Source organism: Mauremys reevesii, linkage group 3 (genome assembly GCF_016161935.1).
Source record: "Mauremys reevesii isolate NIE-2019 linkage group 3, ASM1616193v1, whole genome shotgun sequence".
In the NCBI taxonomy this organism is placed as follows: Eukaryota; Metazoa; Chordata; order Testudines; family Geoemydidae; genus Mauremys; species Mauremys reevesii.
Genome location: NC_052625.1, coordinates 47,656,471 through 47,679,631, shown reverse-complemented (window position 1 = coordinate 47,679,631; position 23,161 = coordinate 47,656,471). Strand labels below are relative to the sequence as shown.

Sequence of the window (23,161 nt, the reverse complement as noted above, 5' to 3'; positions counted from 1 at the left end):
GAAGAGTGAGGCCCCTCCCCCGGAGCTCACTGCTGCTGGAGTCCTCCACTCTGGCCCCAAACTCCTGTACCCCAAACTCCTCATCCCAACCCCACCCCACCCCAGAGCCTGCATCCCCAGCCAGAGCCCTCACCCCCCTGCAGCCAACCCTCTGCCCCACCCTGAGCCGCCTCCTGCACCATGAACCCCTCACCCCCGGTCCCACCCCGCAGCCCTCACCCCAACAGCCTTTGCACCTGATAAATCAGTTTAGTTAAAACTGTGCAACTTTCTTGCGTGGACAAGACCTTAGAGGCTATATTTTAGCTGAGCTCCCTTATCCAGCTGAAAAAATCTGGAAGGAAAAAAGAATCCCTCTAGCTCCTGTCTATTGGCCTGAACATTTATTACCTCATGCAGTTTCTCTAGGTACTGACTTATTTTCTATTTCCGTCAATATACAGGAAACTTTACTAATAATACCTGTGATTTTATCTACCATCAGAATGAGGCGTAGTATACTATTCCTAAACAGAGAGCTACACAATTCTTCTGCCATTCCCTTAGTTAGTGAGTAGTTGACTTAATATGATCATTGAATGTGCTACCTGGCATCATTGTCAGAGACAGAGAGGCTTCAGTCCCTAGTTTGTTTTAACACCTACAGTGCCAGTTACTATACAAACACACTTTTGACTCACAATTTTGTTTTTGTGTTGCTGAACAGCAGTTGTATCTGGCTGATCTATATTCAGAAAATAATCTTTACATAGTTGAGTAGGTGTGTGGTTCAATTTTCTTTTTCAGCTTCTTTTACTCCATTCTCTGAAATATCTGCAATAGCCTGCTGTAAAGGCTGGCCTAGCTGCTGCAGCCTATTATTTTATAAAACTTTGATTTGGCTTCTCATCTCTGGTCTTGACTCATGTGTGTACAGTTCAAAGGTTAGAGTCATTAACACTTTGGCTACATGGGAACCACAGGGGAATGCTGAGATCTCACAGATAATGCCTATGAGTTTGCAGTGAAGGACTACAGCAAAACAAGAGCCCGTATACATGTGAGCACACACGAGATTTCTGCAGTCATGTGAATTTGAATGTGGGATTTTGCATCTGTGCGATGTATGTGTGTGATGCGGTGCTGTGAGAGCCGGGAGGAGAGAGGGTTTGTACAGCTCTAGTGAAGAGTTAACACAAGAGACTAGAACTAAAATGAGGCAATAACAGCAGTGTTTTATTTCTCTCTCATGGGAGATGGCTTAAGGATCAATTTAAATTGACGTAGGTACTATACAGCACACCACATCCTAATATGTACTTCCAATCCTCACATTCTTGTCAGGGGTGAAAAAAATAAGAAATTTCATTCAATAATCAATTGAAAGGGGGAAAAAAACAGTATCAAGTACTAAAATATGGAATTAGGGCAGAGTAACTAGCCTGAGGATATATTTTGTACTGAACGTTATTTTTCAAGATTTATAAGGGTTTTAAAAGAAGCTTGCAAAATGCCACAGGAGAAATGAAGTCTTCTTAAGCTTTACCTTGTTTTGCCAGTGCTTTCATAATACTTGTTTATGTTTTAAAAGGGAGGGGGTGGAAGGCACAGTGAGGTGGAACGGTTATTGACCAGATTGATCATGGGAACAAATCTGCTGGTGGTAACCTTGTTTAATGATATGTTGCTGGGCTCAGCACCTTGCTGAGGCTGTGATTCCTCACCGGCTGGGCCCGCATGATGGATCACGGTAGGAGGCTGATGGTGCAATCACTCACTGGCAGCCACTGACACCTGCACCAGTCTGACACCCGTCCCCTCTGGATGTATCAGCCAGCCTGTTCAGCCTATTGGGAGACACAACTATTCCACCAAACAGCAAACAAAAGTTCTTTATCTACCTTGCAACTTCTTTTGTAGGACATTTCCTTCTCCTTTTTATTCCATTCTATTCCAGTTCAATTGGCAATTCAGTCATTTCCTCCCATCCCCCGTTCAAAGTCACAGTAAACTTTACAGTGGAGAGAGACAAACAAGTCCAAATATCTATCTTAGCCAAAAATTAACTCACAAATGTATGAAAGTGATACTGTCCCAGTCTCTGCTAGTTGTGTTTTTCCACTAGACATAATATGAAGGCACTTAAATTTCGTATACACCATTATTTAAAGAAGAAACTACTCTTCAGTCATTTGTATTCCATACACTCTCATTACCACCTCCCAATTAATAATTATAACGGAAAAATGTGCCACAACCACCTTGTTGTAGACAATTTGCTTTATTTTACATTCTTAAGAAAAATGGAGAGATGGATCTATAGAACATTATTTTGGATTCTATGTCTTAATACAGTATTCAGGGATAAAATTATAATCAAACTAAAATCAGTTGTATAGATGTGTTATATATAATATACAAATAATATTTTCAATGATTTTCTTCTAGAGACCCTTCATGGACATTTACAGGGCTGACAAGCTCTTAAAAAACAATACGATAGGAAGGCAGTCCATTATAAGTATAGAAAATAATAGGTAGGGTTACCAGGTGTCCTGTTTTCGACTGAAACGCCTGGTTGAAAAGGGACTCTGGTGGCTCCGGTCAGGCTGCTAGAAGTCCAGTCGGCGGTGCAGTGGGGCTAAGGCAGGCTCCCTGCCTGCCCTGGCTCCATGCAGCTCCTGGAAGTGGCTGACGTGGCCGGCTCCTAGGTGCAGGAATGGCCACAGGGGCTCCACGCTCTGGCCCCACTCTGAGTGCCGGCTCCACAGCTCCCACTCCTGGCCAATGGGAGCTGGGGGGGGTGGCATGTGCGGGCTCAGGCAGCGTGCAAAGCCCCCAGCCCCTCTGCCTAGGAGCCAGACATGCTGGCTGCTTCCGGGGGCCGCATGGAGCCAGGGCAGGCAGGGAGCCTGCCTTAGCCCCACTGTGCCGTCAACCGGGAGCCACCTGAAGTAAGCACTGCCTGGCTGGAGCCTGTCAAACCCCCTGCCCTAGGTTGGAACCCTCTCTCACACACTAACTCCCTTCCAGAACCCGCACCCCAACACCCTGCCCCAGCCCTGAGCCCCCTCCTGGATCCTGCACCCCACATCCCCTCCCACACCCCAATCCCCTGCCCTAGCCCTGAGTCCCCTCCAACACCCAAACTCCCTCCTGTAGCCTGCACCCCACACCCCTTCCTGCACCCAAACTCCCTCCTGCACCCCAAACCCCTACCCCACCCCTGAGACCCTTCCTGAACTCCAAACCCCTCTGGCCCCACCCCTGACCCCACACCCCCAGCCTGAGCCCACATCCCCTCCTACACCCTAACTCCCTGCCCCAGCCCTGAGCCTGCTCCTGCACCCTGAACCCCTCATTTCTGGCCTCACCCTGGAGACCTCACCCCCTCCCACACCCCAACCCCCTGCCCGAACCCGGTGAAAGTGAATGAGGGTGGAGGAGAGCAAGCGATGGGGGGGGGGGAGAGAGAGAGCGCGCCATGGGCAAGGCAAGGGTGTTCAGTTTTGTATTATTAGAAAGTTGGCAACCCTAGATATAGGATATTTTTTACCATGCACTTTCCAAATCTTACATTTTATATAAAGGCTTTTTCATTAGTTAAGATTACAAATCTGAAGTAACATCAGTTAAGAATGGGAAGTCCAGTTGAACTTCAATATGTTTCTTAAGTGTGCATTAAGCAGTCTCACAATACAAACTATAGCTAACACATGTCTCTGCAAGTGACTATAAATTCAAAACTGTAATACACAGGACTAGAGGGAGCTGCACCACCCATCACAATTAGTTGGATTGAGCTCTTCACCAACAGAGACCACAGGCTGCTAATCAATGGTGTAAGGGATGCCTAACACTGACCCAGTTTTTCATGAAAATGAGAGAGTTATTTTCTGAAGTTTGCTATATTACCCATGCTAGCTATGGGAGAGATCCTGCAACCCTTATTCATGTGAGCTGTCCCCAAGCCGTCCTGCAATCTTTACTCTCATGAGTGGTCCCATGTGAGTAGATTACAGGATTGTGGTTAGCCTTCACCTGTAAAAGTGGTAGCCCATAATAACTTGATTTAAAAGCACTTGATCCAAGTCTTATTCTTTTCACTGGTAACACCAAGTAGTTTATATATAACCTTTGTGTGCACACTCATTATATCCCAGATAGTTTCAATGGGATATTAGTGCTCACTTCAAAACTTGGTGTTTAGGTCACCATTTGTGTTAGCCAATAAAGGGTAAAAATACAAAACTAAAATTTTTCATCTTAACCATTTTTTAAAAATATCTTTTCTCCTGACTTTTTTTTATATTTCCTTTAATGAGTTATTAGTAATCAAAAAATATATTTTTTGCGTCGCTATTGAAAAGACCACCACTCAGATATACATGTACCTATAGACACATACCCAATAATACTTTTCTGTGTGGGTGTGTATCATTTAACTCGATAACCATACCCCAACTCTTCCTCCTCCTTTTGGGATGGCAATCACAGTATGCAGCTGCTATGACAATGAAAATGCTTTTCCAGCTGCAGCATCTGGCTATTTGGCAGACTCATTTAGTAGTTGTGTTGGCAGCATTGGATTTGCCTCTGGGTATATCATATGTTTATAAAGGCAACGGACTGTCAACCTACACTCATTCTGAGTGCGCGCACCTCATCTTTGTGTATGGGTCCTTTTCTTGTTTGCATTTCTTTATGGAAAATATGCATTAAACCTAGAAAGAAAAATCACCTACTGAGTTTATGATAATCAAAGAAGTTCTCTCTTATCCATGAACACAACGGTGTCACCTAATTTTAGTCATCTTATTCTCAGTAAACATCTGTTTTATTTGTAATAAAGATAATTCACAAGACAAAAATTCTCTGTTGTACAACAAAACTGCACATTATATATATATATATATGTCATTTCTCTGTGAATAAGACCCTTAATGCAATGATAGCATAATAAATGGAAGGGGACATTTTTCATATTACAGTAATAAATGAGATGTTAAAGGAATATCCTGATACGTGAGCATTTTGTAACTACTGCTTGTTGTTTTGTGGCAACTCTAAAGCAGGGCTCACTGAATTAGCTATGACGTACTATTAAAGAGTGGTGTTAAAAAATGCTTACCACTGTAAATGTAGCTTCTTTACATTTTAACATCCTTTGGTATAACACACTAGCAAAACACAATGTTTAAGCAATTAAACAGTCTGTCTTGATTTACTCTTTAACAATAAAGTATTTCAAAATGCTGCAAATCGGAGGAGGGGAGGAGAAATTATTTTTAAATGATCTTGAACTACTGACCTTATGTTTTAAATGTAACAGAGAACATTACTTATCTACCTACACAGATGTATACATTAGTGTATAGGTAAGTAATTAGTTACATTTCTACACCACTGAATTAAAACTCTGAGATAAAATGTCCCTCTTCCCTAAATGCTTTTCATGGAAAAAACATGCAACTTTCAAAACCCACACAGTCCATGGGTTCATGTGTGTTGTAGCCTCTGAAATTCATTCCAAATCATTTCAATGTGGAAAAATAATGGTGAGGGTCCTCAAAGTATAAATATCATGAACTAAATTTTAATTCATTTAGGTTTACTTAACATTGCTTTTTACAAGCAAAAAAATAGCAAAAAATCCAAATACAAACAAGTATGTTTTAGGGAAGGCAGTTTGTGGTAGAAATTCTGATTTTTGGAACTCTTTATATAATTAAAAGTAATAAACTGAGCACTTAATTTATTTTTTATATTTTGAGGCAGTTTTGCATAGAAAAAATAAAATGGGGGAAAGAGGGGCGATAAATAAGGGGCCATTGATTGGTATTTAAGATTTGTCTCTACCAGCAATACTATCAATCCAATGTAAAGATTAATTCAAAAATATATTTTTAAAATTCCCTTCCATATATTTTTTGTAACTTATTACTATATTCAAAACAAAACAAGGAGCTGTTTTTCCCCAGAATCACATAAAACAATGTTTATATGTTCATTTTGGTTTGGTTTTTAACATCTGTAGAATTCATTGAGGACCACATAACAGTCCCAATGAAAGAAATTTTACAATTTAAAATGAAACTCTTTATGCAAATTATTTTGCCTTTGGCCATTTCAGAATAAAATGAAGGAAATGGAGGATATTATAATTTTACATAACACTAGTGAGATTGTTGTCATCTTTGATCTTACATCAATTAGTCAAGATCTTGAATGTTCACAGGCAAAGAAACCTAAAATCTGCTCCCCAGCTGAACAAAAATGTGTCAAAGAATCTAACTGCATAAATTATTACATTATATCCTAGAGCAATAATATTTTCTTTAGGTAGACTTTCTGGTCATCTGCCATATACTGGGAATAGAATCTCAATATATATATATATATATATTATTTTATTTTATATACAATGATCTATGCTAATGTATATTTTAATCTAAATTTTCCACAAGTGTCAGCGATATCAAATTCATCTGTAGAATTATGACTCCATATGTAAACTGGGTTCTGCTCCCCTTTTTGGTTATTTCAAATAATTCTGTTGAAGAATCTGACTAAAAAACATGAGGTAAAACAGCCCATTAATGAACTTTTCAATAAGTAAAACTTGATAAGCTGCAAGCAGCTATACTATTTTAACATTACTTATTCAAGTAGGTCCTGTGAAGTTCCCCTCCCCCCGCCCCAACTTGGATTGTTAGAATATGGAACTAGAAGCTATATTTAACTTTTAGGAAATATGACCTTTACATTATATACGAAGAACTAAAATTTCTGAACAGCACTGAACAACCAATCCCCACAAAGTTTTTCTTTTCCCTACAGGTATCATGAAATGGAGCCAGAATGACAGGGCCCCATCTGAGCCATGCCCAGCTCCCCCAGTCTGCACAAACCCACTCTATCAATCATGGCAGGATAATGCATAGTGGCTGCACCTGTGACAGGAAATGATTGAGTGCTGAACACAGGGCCTGCTTCGCCTGTCGCTTGTGCATTTGTATTTCTCCAGGGCCAGTTCAAGAATTTTCAGAACTTGGGGGAAAATTATCTTGCATTTTAGAAATATTTAATACCATTTCATTATTGAATGACACTACAATATAAAGACCTAAAACTGATTTGCAAGACCTAAATTCTATCAAGGCAACATAACTATACATGGTGTAATTTTACTAAGGTGTAAACAATTTAGTCTAGGTACAGTAAGTAGAGACTGCAGGTTGTTGACATCCATTTGATTTCCCTTAAATTGTTAATACAAGTGACAAGTTTTCACTTTATCATAATACAAACAGATACAAAAAAGCCAATACTTAATACAGCTGAAATACTCAGAGCCTTAAGATGATGTTTAATATAAAACATAGGAAACCAGTGAAAGATAATTAAATAACATGCTTCAAAGCAATCCTTTTTCTGGAGAATTTTTAGAAGGACTTGATTTAATATAGTACTTTTCTGAATGACTTAAATTTAGGTTACTACGAAACTAAAGAAACCACAGTTACAATGATTGTGCTAATTCTGCCCTTTTTGTAACAATTTATGTAAGCAAAATGTATTGTAATATATGCATAGAAAACATTTTATTTGAATTAATGTTTGTACAGAATACTGTGTATATTTCTTTTAGCTATATAAAAGGAATCTATACAATTCAGGTAATAGTACATAAGGATCATATATGTTCCTGTTTAAAAATATATATATAATTCAATCCAACTCTACAAATATTTGTTATGTGCAAATCTGTGAAAAAATAATTAGCTTACTTTAAAACAAAATGAACACTTGAAATATTGGAGGGAACAATCTAAACACATCCATGCAAATTTCAAATCTAAAACATGCCAACCCCTGAAATAGCAGGAATAGTGCAATCCTTGCTATATAAACATTAGGCAATAATATTCTACGTGTGTGGGGCATTTAATTTTAAAAGTTAATATTATTACCTGTACATGCTTAGGAACCATATGAAGGAGTTCTTAAGTATTAAAAGGTTTTATTTTCATAATACGCCTACGCCATTTCAAGTGCTGATGCATTTTTGGAAAACTAAAATACTGAAACAAAGGCTTTTCAAGCTCATATATCTGAGAAGACAATTGCTTCCAAGAAGTTCAGAGCTACTCCAGCCAGTTACATGTCAATCGCCAACATTTATTTGAACTCCCCTTTTCTTAGTTGGGTCTCCCCATTGTTAATAAGCGTTTCACAATTGCCTCTTCGATGCCTTTTTTCGAAGTGCACAGAATGGATGAAGAAATGGATATTTAAGTTATGGTGATGGCTGGGCCATTGTATAAGGAAACTAAAGGTACATTGTTTCCAGAGGACAAAACAAAAAAAAAAAACCTGAGGGGCACAGTGTGTCAAACCGCTGCTCTTGAAAGAGTTTTGTTCTCTAATGATTTGTCTCCAGTTCAGCATTTCTAGCCCTTGTGCACGCAGATAATCAGAAACAATGAACATTTGTTTTTTTTGTTTTTAAAGGAAGGCTTTGCATGTGGCAGTTGGTGTGTGCTTGCTGCTTCACACTCATCCCCCCGGAGCGGCTGTAGCCCCTCAGCCTGGAAAAGCAGCCAACATGAAACAACACAAGCCTCGCTACCTAGCGTGTTCACCTCTCCGAGCGAGCAGCCGCCTCTACTCCCGGAGTAAGAGCCAGTGAAAGGGGACAGCTGCTGCCAGAGCTCAGCTCTGTTTTTGCAGGACTTGGGGGGAGGTTCCTCCTCCTGTGTTCTCCCCCATAGCTGCAGAGCAATGGCCGCAGCGAGGCTCGCAGCCTGCGACCGCTCTCACTGCTGCAGCTGGGTGTTAACTCTTCTGCCTGCATCGGGTTTATTTGCAGTCGGATTCCGTGCAGCTGGGAGCAAAGGAAGGGGAAGGAGGTGCAGCCAGGAGTTTTCTTCCTCTGGGCTCAGTAAATATCTCTCACATACCCTTCCCTCCCTCCCCTTGGTCCAGTTACAACAGTTTCCTACTGGCCTGGGTTATGCTGAGTCTCATGGATGCTACTGTCAGTGGCAAAAGAGCATTCAGGTCCTACTTCCCTATAAGGTGTCCCCCCCCCACACACACACAGTATCTGGCTAGGAGACAAAGGTGTCCCGCTGGCTTCTGGGTTAACAGGCCTGAGACTTCCCCAAGCCATGCTGTACAAACCATCAGTAGGTTCAGGGAAAGCACCAGTGATTCTCCCCCTCCATCCACACACACACTCCTCTGCTGCCAGAGAGGCTATAAAGGGAAAATGCAGCCCAGGCTGCTAGTTACAGACCCCAAGCAAAACTTAGAGCGTGGAAAGGGAAAAGAGCCCAGCTTCCCAACTAGCCTTTCTTGGAGGGGGAGAGCGAGAGAGAAAGACAAACATCTGGGGATTGGACCATATGCTAAAGCTTTGTCTTCTCCTTCAAAGTTAGGCTGCCCTTGAAGTGATTTGTCAGGCGGCCTAACTGTGACAGGGAGAATATGTGGCAGAGGAGGAGTGAAGGGGGGGGGGGCAGAGGCACAGATTGAGAGGAGGGGGAAAGGTGAAAGAGGACTGGGGGGCCGACTGAACAGAGGGAAAGACAAGGCAGGGTACAAAGTGCATGTCGCAAAGGCACAGAAAGGAAAAGAAACAAAACAGGGAATTCCTGTGTGTGTCACACAGATGGAAAGGGAAAGAAATGGAGCGTGGGGGCAAATTCCCTCCCCCCCCCCGGAAAAGGAAGGCACGAGAAAGGGAAAAGCAGCAGCATGAGAGGGAGACAGAGGATGCAGAGGGAGAGAGGACATGAAAGTGGGGCAGAGACACAGGGCAGGGTGAAAAATCAGAGAGATGGAGGAAAAGAAAGAGAAAAGCTGCTGCTACTGCTGTGGCCTCCTTTATCCCTCTTCCCTTTTGCCCGCCAAGTGCTGAACTGATTAGAGTGTAATTAAGGCCATAAAACCTTCAGCTTATCCACCTGTTTATTCACTAAAGTCGGGGGCTCATCAGGCAAATTAGCTCCTTCCAGGCTGCACATTGGGCCTAGAGCTGGCCTGATTAATGAAGTTTATTGGGAGCTGTTAAAAGCATTAACTGAAGGAAATCTCAGCAATTCGTCATATTTAAGAGATGGAAATTAAATCTCCCCATGCAAATGAGAGGAGACTCCAAAGCAGCTTCTTTTAGAGGTTACTTGGGGGGTGGGGCAGGATGGCTGAGTTCTGCTCACAAAGCTGCTTTCTACCCCCTGGGCAGACAGCCCATTGAAACTGGGCCTGCACTGGTGTGGAATTTGCAATGCAGGTTTCTAGTACTTGGGTGGTAGAAAAGGGAAAAAATGAGATTTGAAGGCAGTAGCCCTTAACTTGCCAAGGTCCAAATATAGGAGCCAGGCCTAGAACTAACTAAGGCTATGGCCCCAGCTGATCTTGTATTGAGTGTCCACTTTATGTGTCTAAAACATGTTCAGTATAGTTCTCTGGCCAGCAAAGCCATTTTCAAATATTTAGCCTGAAGTATTTTAAACTCTCCTTAGAACTGGTTTAGGTAACATGGTTTTATAAGAAGGGCCCACATAATACTGGAAATGTAAAATGCAGTTGAATTTTTATTAAGGAATGTTGTTGGTAATGAACTTTGAGAACGACAGACAGCAGGTACTGCATATAAACAAAGTATTATTCAGATATGACAGATGGGCCAAAAAGCAAAGTTTGGATTTGGATCCTTATCTGAACTTTCCCAAATTTCTGGAGTGCTTAGAACCAGGATTTTGGTTCAAACTAATTTGAATGTAGATAACAGTTTCAAGCCCTAAGCTTCAGAAGTTATAGCATTTCTGATAAAAACAATCTACAGTAATAAGAGGAATTACAACAGGCATTTATGAAACAGGTAAATTTGCTTCCATAATGAGGAGGGTAAGAAGAAGAGAAAGAAAAACTCTCTTCTTCTTCCTTTGAACTGTTTGGTGGTTTACTAGGAAGGAATTTTTTTTTTTTTTTAAGTTTTTAATAGCAAGAACATTTCTTACTTTCATCTCAAATTTAAAAAAAAAATTCGACAAGGAAGATAAGTGGGGGGAGAAGAGTGTGTCCATGTTTGATATAATTCCTATTCACGGTGCTTGGATATCTCATTACGAGAAAGCTAATTATTTGTTGCAATTACTGGATTAACAATTTGTTAATCTTTTTTTCTTGTCTGTAGAACATTGACCTATTTTTTTTCTCTGTAGAACATTTACCTGATGCAGTGAAACAAGGTGAAAATCTTGTCTGGATTTTCAAAAGGAAACTGAAAAGCCATATAGCATTATGTACAAATTTTTCCAGTGCTCTTATTATTTTCTAATAGGACAGCATTGCTTTTACATATCATATTTAGCACCTCTGTAACCATGGCAGAGTAGGACACTAGTTTTCTAGATTTTTCATTCTGAAGACTACTTCCCAATAGTAAAAGAAAGATCACCTCTCCTCCCAACACCTCAGTCCCTTTTTCAAAATGTTTCACTCTGTGGACCACTATGCAGAGCACAGTGAGAAACTCAGTAGTTTGAGAAAAAACAGGACTGGTAGAAAGTGTATTTTTTAAAATTTCAATATATGGGTTTCACGGTTTCCTATATAATTCAATCTGCACACACAAAACATTTTTAATAGACAATATTCATACACTACTCATACGTGAATACAATATTCATAACTCAGTATCTATAAGTAGCCTCACCAAGACTATTTACATACCTACAAAAAGGTAAATGTATATTTTGGTTACTTTCCTGCAATATCTATATTTTTACTTTTACTTTTCTATAACAAATTTATATTGCATGCATTATGCAGTGCATAAGTCTCCTACTGATATTCTGAAAAAAAGACTGTTTTAGTTAGCCTGGGGTGGGTTTTTGTTTATTCTAACTGGATGATAAAAAAGCATTTCCTAGGGATATTAGTACCATGGTATTTTCCAGCTACAGCATCCGCTTACTTAAAATGTTCTTAAAGTATTTGCTTCAGTAGATTAAGAATATTTTATTTAAATCTAAAATAGCACAAGATGATAATTTAACTTTTGGCCAATATACTACTTAGTTTTCAACAGAGTAAACTGCTTAGGTTTTTTAATGACTTAAGTACAGGCTTACAACAGGTCTGTTTGAGACAATGCTTATACCAATTTTGTAGATTTCTTAAATTCAACAAGTAGGAGGAATATACTGCCAAAATACTTATTTTTCTTGCTTACCAGTTCCTTCAATAAATTGATTTGTCACATTACGTGGGGTCTTTTAGTTACACCACTAATGGAATATGCCACTTTGAACTCTCCCCTGTTTTAGAAATAAAAGATGCAGTTTACAGAGAAATGTTTAGGTCAATTCACTAAAAACTTGTAAGTGCAACTATAAATCACATTTTAATTAGAGGATTTTTTTTTTTAGCAGAAGAATATAATTTTTTGCTCAATCTCTACTTATAAAGGAGGTTATGTGCGAAATGTATGGTAAAAACAATGAACTCACAAGCCACTCCCCCCCATAACATCAGTCATTGTTTACATTGTAATCACCTGACAAGGGAGTTTATAATTTGGTCAGAGACATTTTTCTCCAGACTGAAAATTTTAATACCAGATCTCTGTTTGGAAGCTATTTGCTTTTTTGCCAAATCTGTTTTGAAATTGGTCATAGATATAAAACATAAATGCAAGTTAACACAGTAGTTTCAAATGGTTTTTCTCCAACTGTAGCTCAAATATACTTTTAAAATTAACTGTAAAAAATCAGTTTTGTGCTTTAATCCAGATTTACACCATTTGAGAAAATTAACAAAATAGAAAATGTTTAATTTAAAAGTTTATTTAAGATATCTAGTGCTATTTTTTATTAAAACAAAATTATACCGGGTTTTGGATATAGACACAATGAATACATGAAGTAGACAAAACAACCAAAGATTAATCAAGCCACTGCTTTCTATTTTGTCAATAACTTACTAATTGGATATTGTGTCACTGAACTATAGATCACGTGGGCGTATCCAGACTTGATGAAAATCTCAGTGAAAATGCAGAGGACCCCCCCCCCCACCTTAACACTTTGTTTTTCCCACATTGAAAACAAAGGAATTTTAACTACAGCAGAAAACTTCATTAAAAAATATTCAGGGTCAAACAATTCAAAAAAATCAAAGATAATATCAGTCAGGCCCAAATCATCATCCTTAATCACATAGTGCAAAAAGTGTCTGCAAACTGTAAGAGCCCAACTCTACTCTTGAATATGTACACAAACACCCATTGACTTCCATGAGGGGGAACAGGGGGTTATTTGAGGGCAGAATTGGGCCCTAGATGATCTCACATACAGTACTGTGTGTTGCACTACTTAAGAACATCAGGATTGGTGAAGCATATTATTACAGCCTTAACTCTGTTTTTTCCTGCCTTTTGCTAGTTTACTAGACCATCAATGACAGTTTTGGTGGTTAATTAATTCTTTTACACAGTCTCCTTCCTATTCAGTCATGTACTGTATTTGAATCTTTTTTATTAACTTTTTTACAACATGTTTTTCAGCTGTGGATAGAACCACAATGTTAATGAACCACAATTATCTTTTTTACTTATCTGGAAAGTTTAATGAAGCTTCATTAAAATTAACATGACATGATATTACTGGAAGAGCTGCACAAAACCTTTTTTCATTTATAACCTTTTAATTTTTTTTATTGAATAGAAATTATAACTTACTCCAGTTTGCTGGGCAATAATTAGTGCATTCATTGAGAGCTCTTTAATAGCGTCACAAAACCAGGACCTAAGGGGGAAAACACTACAGTGTCCTTTAGAGGAACCTACTGTAGCTTAGCACTTAGTTAATCCTCTAGTCAAACACACTCAAGAAAATGAAAGCTACATGTCACATTGTCAATGTGAGGAATTGGTTAGACACCTTTCATTTGATTCCTTTTTCCCCCCACAGAAGACAATATATAGTAAAGGAACGTGGCAAATGCATTATGTACATATGCATATTTGTACCTAGTACTAAATTAGAAATGACCATCAATATTCTTGAAACTTACTCTCTGTATGTTTTTCATCAAAGAAACTGATTATAGTAGCCATATTTTCAAACTTACGTTTTGCAGATAATTTTTGGACAATAGTCACAGTATCAAGAAAAAATGCAGTTTCCATAATCAAGAAACTGCCAGAGAACCATAAAATATGTATTCTGTTCATGTATTTACATTTAAACTTTTATCAAATAACTCATACAATATATTTGTTTTAGATATGTTTCAAGTATAACATTCTTAGACTAAAAAGTTAAGTCATTCGGGTTTTATTCTGACATACAAAATGCCCTATTTCCTTCAAGTGCTATATATTTCTAGGTGGAAATGAAACCTTTTTAAAGCAAATCTAAACTGCAACAGCGAAAACGAAGTACTGTCATTTTAATGACACCAGTAGACTAAGTATGGAATGAATCAATTATTGTAAGCGCAGTCCCAGTGTAAATCACTGAACGGCAAACCAACCTCAGGATTATAAAATGAATCTTTGACAAGTATTCAAGGTTTCAGCATATTCTCAATAATGAGGATTAAGTACCTACTATCCTGTGAAAGAAAAGTTTTATTCACTTACTAAGGAATATGTGAGCAATCATTAAGAGAGGTCAAATTAACTTAGGTACTTTTTAAAAAAGGGCATCCAGTACAACATCTGCTTGAAAATCAATGATAAATATGTCAATTTTTTAGAAAAAGGAAGAGATTAAGAAAAAGGGAGTGTAATGGAATGACTTAATGCTGTATTTTTAAAGAAAAAAGAATTGTAATGACATCATAAAATATTGTTATGAAACTTTTTGACATTTTTATGTCAAGAAAAAGACTATTCTTTCTTGAATCAAGAACAAACAGTGATTTCCGCTAACCATGGGCAATTCAGTCGAGTCCAAATAAATCCTGATTCTACACTGAGGGATTATGTAAAAAAGGCTCTGGACTATTCTGTGTTGTTCATTATAATTCATTGTTTAATATTTTTGTACTGAGACTGAAATTGGATAGTGTTCTAAATTTATAGCTGAGTGCTGTGAAAAATGTTCATGTTACGTTGATGCCGGTATCTTTAAAGTAGCCTTTATATAAAATATAGCATATACCATTACCACATATTCTACTTCCAAAACATTACTGCTTTGTGTCTTTCAGTTTAGTTTCCATACGGTAATGTGAAATACAGAACCACTAGTGTGATAACTGTTGAGCAGCAACACTGACAGAAATAAAAGGCATTGTGTTCTAAGTTATCATCTGTATTTTAATTATGAACGAAAGCCTCTGCTTTAACTGTCAGAATATTTTATTCATGTCTTTTATATTTGCATACTATCCTTTTATATAGTTCCAATAGGGATGTTTATTTATATTCAGTATATGCATCTGTTTTTATACTGAAAGGTTTGCTTTTGCAGCTGCCTTTAACTATTGAAATCACATGGATCTAAGGGTGCTTTCGGTTCATTGGGATGAGGGAATTCAAAATGCCTGCAATAACACTACATCATGTCATTTAATATACCCTCAAATAACGTAATGTAAGTTAAAAAAAAAACCAAAAAACCCCACAACTAAATCCAACATCTATTACAGCTAACACATTTACCTGTTTATCTAAACTCTTGCAATTCCTTCATATAGTTTGTCCAAAATTATGTTTATTTTCTATATTAATGTGTTGGTGTGTGTTCCTCTGATTATGCCACAATACACTGTCTTTGGTCCAAAATGGATGATTCAAGCTTTGATCTTTTCATTCTGTACTAAACAATCAATTCATTTACAAATGTGTGAATTATTTATGAATCTACTGAAAAAGGTTTAGTTAAAAAAAAACCCACACATTTTACAGTAAAATCATGTTAAACATCTGAACACCAAATTGTAAATCAGTAATTTTTCAGTTAACCAAATTGTAGAAAATGTATCTATCTTAAAAGCATATAACTGAAGAATGTTTAATCTGAATAATAAAGGTCGATGTAAGAGAAATGACGTGAATCAGTTACATTTTAAAAAGCAGAGTACTAAAAAAAGTATTAGAATAAACAATTTCCCCTCCAGCCCTTCTTGTATACAAGAACAGAAATTATGCTTGTCTTGATGTTTACTTAAGTTATGGCAGATAAATTGTTGATTACATTTAATTTTGCACTAATGATTTTAAACATTTTGTTGCTGCTTCACACCAGGTGTCATATTGTTCTTTTATTTTTTATGTTTGGGTAGGGATTTTTAAATCTTCGTCCTGTGTCATTATGACTCATAGGTGGTAGATTCATAACTGGCTAGTAGAAGAGAGCTTATAAAGTGTTTTTTGAATAACCATCTACAACTAGTTTGCAAACAATATAGAAATAAGAGTTACAGTAAATGTATAGCTAAGGCAGAAAGCACTGCTTAAAAGACTTAAAAATTAAACCTTTTAAAGGAAGCAAAACTGAAGGGCTATATTAAAATATAGAAAGATAAACATTTGTTTCTGTTGTGCAGGTGGAGGAATAGAATTTTGCAGTAAAAGTGTGGCATCTGGTGGTTCAGAGAAGAAATGGCAACCTATTCCAGATAATAAACAAGATGGTCACTGCTTGAAGGACTGCATCCATTTAGAATAAATGATCATTCCTCAAGACTCTTATTTCACTCTCGCAATCTCACCCAATTTTTCTACCATGTTTTTGTTTTCAAGTTCTAGAATACCTTTACTCCTCTCAAAAACAGAGTTTGAAAAACTTGCATGTATATCCACCATAAGACCATGTTGCCAATTTCTCAAAAGTTATGATAATGACTCACCTAAAACCTGAATTGGAGCTGGGGGATATATAGAGTTCTGACATAGTCCCACTTGTCACCATCATTGCTTCAAAAAAAAGAAGGGAAGTTGAGGGAGAAGACAAAACATGCTGTTACTAATTAGAGGCAGGAGAAAAGCATTTGGGCGGAAGGGGCATACCATCCAGTATGAATACAGGACTCATAATTTGCTTACTAATGTGTTTTATCACAGAAAATTTCATAAACATTTCCCTTTTCCCTACCCCTGCAGCTTTTGAGGGCCCTGACCTCACAGAGGTAGTGGGTGTCCACTGTGTGGAGACAGATATTGAGAGAAAGGTACTGAGAGAGACCCCCACTGGACAGACAGTCACGATGTATATTTGTTACTCTGAAAGGCAGGTGGATACCATGAAGATGAGTGAGGTATATGAGGTCCTAAAATTCAGTGTTTAAGTGGGGAGGGAAAAAGAGTGGAAATCAAGCATCAATAATGGCCATTCTCTCCCCTCTGCTCCACCTACCCACATGTAAGCAATAGTTGCAGAAGTTACTGTTGACTCAAGAGGGTTACTATATTATTTATATAGCAATAGAGTTTAGCTGCCATCAACCAAAGATCAGGCCCCCAATTGTGATGGGGACTGTACGTACATATGTACACGCACACACAGAAGCCCCTCCCCCCTTTTTAAGAGCTAGAGATGTCTTCCCCCTGACCCCTACATATCTCCTCAACACACCACTCACATATTTGTGATTGTATGCTAGGCAAAGGCTTTCTCAGTAAAATCACAACAACAAAAACAGCATAATCTACCAAACAAACAGTACAAAACAAACACCACCACCCTTGACTGAAACACCAACATCATAATACTTAAGCAACAAGAGTTACCAAAAGGGAACAATTTTAAATAAGAAATGCAACTACAAAAGGCACAGCACGTACAACAGAAGTTGCTATTTAATTTTTTTTTAAATCTATTGCTTGATAAATGCAGATAAAATATTCAGTAGTTTGCTATAGTACCTTACACAATAGTCACAAAAGTTGGTATTGCAATGTTTCAAATAGTTGTGACATATCCTAAGCCTCTGTACATTATAGAGGTCAGCTGTCCAGGAGTGAATTCAGACTGTTTGATGGGGCTGCTACATAGCTGTAGTTACCATTATTCATGTAGGAACTAAACCATAAATCAGTTAATTTTGGATGAAGTAACTTTTGCAGTGATGTGTCTAATATTCTGGCATATTAAAAATCATGGACTTCAAATTGTTTATTTTGATATTAAAAATAAGAATTTCTTAAATCTTTTGCTTTGTTGAAACGTCTTATTTTCCTGCTCTCTTTCTCAGCTAATAATTTTCTAATTTTTTTTTTAAATTTATTTTAATGTTATTCTAATTCAGTTTATCATGAATGGTGGTTTGGGGCTATAAGTACTGAAAGCTCAGACTGATGGATGGAAAAGATCTCATCCTACTAACCTACTAATCAAACCTACTAAGGTTTCATAATTTCCTCCATAACATGGAATAATATTGTCTAGTTGAAGGCAAGAATTCAGGGTTAATAGTAAGGAAATATCAAAGTAGCCATTTTCACACTGCCCCCATGAGTGGAATTCTGTCCCTGTGAAGCACTACTTTCTAGGGTTGCCAACTTTCTATTTGCAGAAAACCAAAGACCAGTGCCTCACCCCTGCTCCAAGGCCTCATACCACTCTACTCCTTCTGCAAGGCCCCACCTCCACTCACTCCATCCCCCCTCCCTCTGTTGTTCACTTTCCCCCACCTTCACTCACTTGTTCATTTGCAGGGGGCTGTGGTGTGAGAGGGCTCCAGCTGGGGATGAGGGGTTTGGGATGCAGGAGGTGGCTGGGGCCAAGGGGTTCATAGTGTGGGAGGAGGTATAGTCTCTGGGCAGAATGCGGGCTCTGGGGTGGGGCCAGAAATGAGAGGTTCAGGGAGGTTTCTCCAGGCTGGGACAGAGGGTTGGGGTGTAGGACAGGGTACAGACTCTGGGCTAGGGGCACAGGCTCCAGGGTGGGGCCAGAAATGAGGGGTTCAGGGTGTTGGAGGGGGCTCTGGGCTGGGATCAAGGAGTTTGGAGCTTGGGAAGGGGCTCCGGGCTGGGGTGTAGTAGGGGGTGAGAGTTCTGGCTAGGGGTGCAGGCTCTGCTATGGGGCCAGGGATGAGGGGTTCGTGTGCAGGAGGGGTCTCTGGGCTGGGGTAGCGGCTTGGGTATGTGAAGGGGTGTGGGCTCCAGGAGGGAGTTTGGGTGCAGGAGGGGACTCAGGACTGGGGAAGGGGGTTGAGGTGTGGGAGGGGGTTTGGAGCACAGGCTCTGGGCAGCCAAGCTGGGACAGGGGCTTGGGACACAGGAGAGGGTTGGGTGCAGGCTCCGGGCAGTGCAGCACTTACCTCAGGCAGCTCCCAGAAGCAGCCGGCATGTTCCTCTGTCTCCTAGGTGCAGGGGCGGCCAGGTGGCTCCATGCACTGTCCCTGCCTGTGGGCACCACCTCTGCAGTTTCTGTTGGCCATAGTTACCATCAATGGGAGCCGGTGCTCAGGGCGGAGGCAGTGCGCAGAGCCTCCCTGGCCAACCCTGTGCCTAGGAGCCAGAGGGACAAGATGGCTGCTGCAAGCAGCCAACTGGATTTTAACGGCACAGTCAGCAGTACTGACTGGAACCACCAGCGTCCCTTTTCTCTTTACTCGAATCCCTCCTTAAGGCCCATTTCTTCTGGGAAGCCCAGAAGCCAGGAATACAGGTCTGCCTACGTGGACCCAGTTGCATGGCTGGGGCCTAAACTCCCTGGCATGGGACCATATTTTTAAATTTGCACAATGAGAGAGACCATTTGGCTGCTGTAGAATAAATGAGAATTTAAAAGGAAAGTCAGTAAAATATATTTTGGTTTGGTGTTATATGAATGCATATTTCCCTGTCACTTCTTTCTCATATTCCTACATCTAGATGTGTGATCTGTTAAGAGCATAAGGCCCGTATCCATGGTGAAAGAGCACTTATGCATTCCCATACCTAACCTCACTGCCCAGTGGAATGCACAAACCCTGAGTTAGGCACTTAGGCTCTCTATATACTGAAGAGAGAGAGGGGCCTGAGAATGGGATCCAAAAAAGCCAGCACACTAGGAAGGGAGCCATCTCTGGCCAAGCTACTTTGAAGAATTCCACTCCTTCCAAGGTATCAACATCCCAACACAAAGTCTTCACGCTGGTCTAAAGCTGAGCGAAGCCCCTCCTTAACAAAACACCTGTCTTCTCACCTCAGCTCCTCCTGGGCTCCTTTGGGGCATTTCCTGCTCTTGCCTAAGCTCCGAGGCCTTTCTACTAAAGTCTTCCACCGGCTTCTGCTCTCCCTCAGCCAGCCCATCACTGTTGGGCTTTCCTCCTCAGTCCCTAGGTTCTAGTTCAGCCCACAAGCCTCTCGCTCTTCTTCGGCTCAGTCTTTACACACCTCACCAGCATCCTCTTAACCCAGGCACCCTCGTTCTCCTCCCCAGCCAGCACTCAACTAGTGAGCCTTCCTCCTTTGAAGGCCTACACCCTGCTGTACAGGTGTAGTGGGGCAGGGCTCACTGAACTTGGCTGACTGGCCCCAGGTCTCTTGGCCCGTCAAGGGGCAGGCCGCCATATTACACCTCCACCCCTTTTATAGAAGCCCTCTCCCTACAATGGTTCAATCTCTCCTATATGTTCCTCTCACTGCAATGAGTTTCTTTGAAACTTCTCTGTTTCTGTCTCCCTGATAACATGACCATTTCTTGGGGCTGGAAGGCACTGCTTCTCAGGTCCCGGAAGAAGTACTGCTGGCCACCCATTCCTCCTTACTTCCTTCCCCATTGTGCGGCACTAAGAGGCACAGTGAGGGTTAGATAGCAGTGGAGAAGGAGGAGAAAGTCTTGTCTACATGTGAGGAAGCCCTCAGAGTAGCCTCCACTAGTGGGAAAGGAGGAATTAAGGGGGATACCTTTGCTGACTGCTTGCAGACTTCCTTGTGAGTGACACTGACATTTCAGCTAGCAGGAACAGGAGAGTGTCATCAAGAGCAAATACATATGACTGTCTCTCCACATGACTAGATCTCTGGAGGGCAGGGATATCTGCCTGGACACATAGGGTTTCAGCATGGTTCCTTCTACCCACCCCTCACCGCTTTATTATTATTATTTGTAATGCTGTTGCACCTAGGCATCTCAGTCAAGGACCAGAACACTATTGTGTGATGCACTGTACAAACACACAACAAAAGGATGGTTCATAGCCCAGAGAGCCAGTAGCTATTTCTCAGTAGCCATACTTTCATGCTCTCCTTATCTAAAACCACTTTATGCAACACTATATTAGAAACAATGTTTCCTGACTGTCCAGTCAATAACAGATTACTTTAAATTTACAGAGACATTGCATTATTAACAGGATTCTTTACTGCCTTTAAATCAAGTTCTCCAGATAAAGTAAGAACTCTCCAAACAGACAATACCACACCACTAGGAGTGTTAACTGGTTTAACTCAGCTCCTGTTTTTTCTATTCACAGACCCTTTTTTGTATTTGGCTACCCCCAAGGAAAAAAAAATTCCTCTGGCTTCAATATGAAACTAAGTCTTGGCTAGAAAAAGCCTATGCAGGAGAATACTTTCCTAGTGAAAGCCCAAAGACAAGCTTATACAACTGGAGGCAGAGCCCAAACAGCTAACAGGTGGACTGAAGTTTAGTACTCCACCCCAATTAGGCACAACAAGATCCACTAAATACAGTAATTGGACCCAGCTGCTTTCTTATTTCTGTTAGCTGTTAGATGGCTGCTTTACCTCAATATCCTGTGAAGCCTACTGAATGTAAACTTCATTGAGTGAGATAACATACAGACACCCAGTACAGAAAGGAAACAGTTAAACATCCATTTAATGGAACTTTATTGTTTGCAGATGCCTGCAGACCTCCTTGTGAGTGATAAACCAATTTTAAAAATAAGTTTAGAGAACTAAATAAAAACATATAGTACCAACTATGATGCAGTGAATGTCATACCAGGTAAATAACACATCTTGTGAAATGAATATACGTGCTTTACAATTAACTTATAGCAGTGCTACACACAGTCAGATCTCTGGTAAAATATTAAGCCTATTAAATAAGAACCTTTTTGTCCATTAAGCACTTTATACCAAACAGTCTGGGCAGCACTAGCAGCAGCATATTGCTGGATAAGCACTAACATGCAGGTGCCAGTTGCAGAGAAATACTTCCATTGCAGGAGAAGGTTTTATGAGTCAGGGTGGCTTAACACATGGGGTGTTTTTCTGCTACTTCTTTTTTTGCAGGAAAAACATGCTCATTGCTACTAGTTTGGGTTTGCTGTGGGTTTTGTGCTACCCACAATCACTGTGACAACCAAGTTATACCTCTCACTGCATAAACTGGGCATATCTGGCAATGGTAATGCTGCCAACTCTCTCAGTATTTGGTTTTGTTTTGTTTTTTCTTAGCCCAATTCCTGGAATAATACCACCTCAGCTTTCATTTGAGGTAGGGGGGAATCTATCCTTGCAAACCCAAAAGGCTCAGAAAACAAATTTTAATCCCCCCGACCTTATTTTTTTAAAATCCCATGATTTTTACACAACTTTTGGAGGCTCTGACTCATTTTTGAATGCTTCAAGATGGCAATACCATAACATACTCCTGTATGCTTTGGCAGGCTACATTATGGGCATACTTATCACCTCAATTCTATTTGCAGGGTTGGATTTATATTTTTCAGTATATTTTGTCATTAAAACATACTTATAAGGAACAAATGTTTGAAACATTCATGGGGATGGGTCAGGGGGAAAGTTCTGAATACAACATTGGAAGGACATGCCTCAAAAATCTCCATGTCCTCCCACAACCTTTAAACAATTCTCCCTTTGGGATCTGACTCACTGTAAACAGGAGGACCTGGGCTCACTTCCTCACGGGTTCTGTGGAAAAGGCAGATTGAATCTTCTTCTAGCTAGCTCCGCCCTTTCTCTACTCAGTATAGCTGTTCTCTGTTGGAGGTGTGGCCTACAGAGGAAGCCTGCAGGAAACAAGAGTTCCAGATCCTGGAGAAGAGAAGTTTCTAGTAGAAGGTAGGAAGCTATTTTGGAAGGAGCTACCATAGGGCTCAGGTTCTGGGCTACCACCTCTAGCAATTTTATCCTGAGCCTTGGCATATTTAATGTTTTTCTGGAAGCCCCAGTCCCTAGATTGAACTCTCTGGTTTCATTGCAATAAATAAATAAAATAAAAAAAAGTTCCTGGCTCTT

General features: G+C 39.9%; 1 long non-coding RNA gene across 1 annotated transcript in view; it reads right to left on the bottom strand.

Moving 5' to 3' along the window:
- LOC120401210 overlaps nucleotides 1–22,946 on the bottom strand; it is a 255,911-nt gene extending 232,965 nt beyond the window's left edge. Inside the window, exon 1 of the long non-coding RNA XR_005596309.1 lies at nucleotides 22,797–22,946. This is a non-coding gene — a long non-coding RNA (uncharacterized LOC120401210). The remainder of the gene's footprint in view (nucleotides 1–22,796) is intronic.
- Between the last annotated feature and the right edge of the window lie 215 nt (nucleotides 22,947–23,161).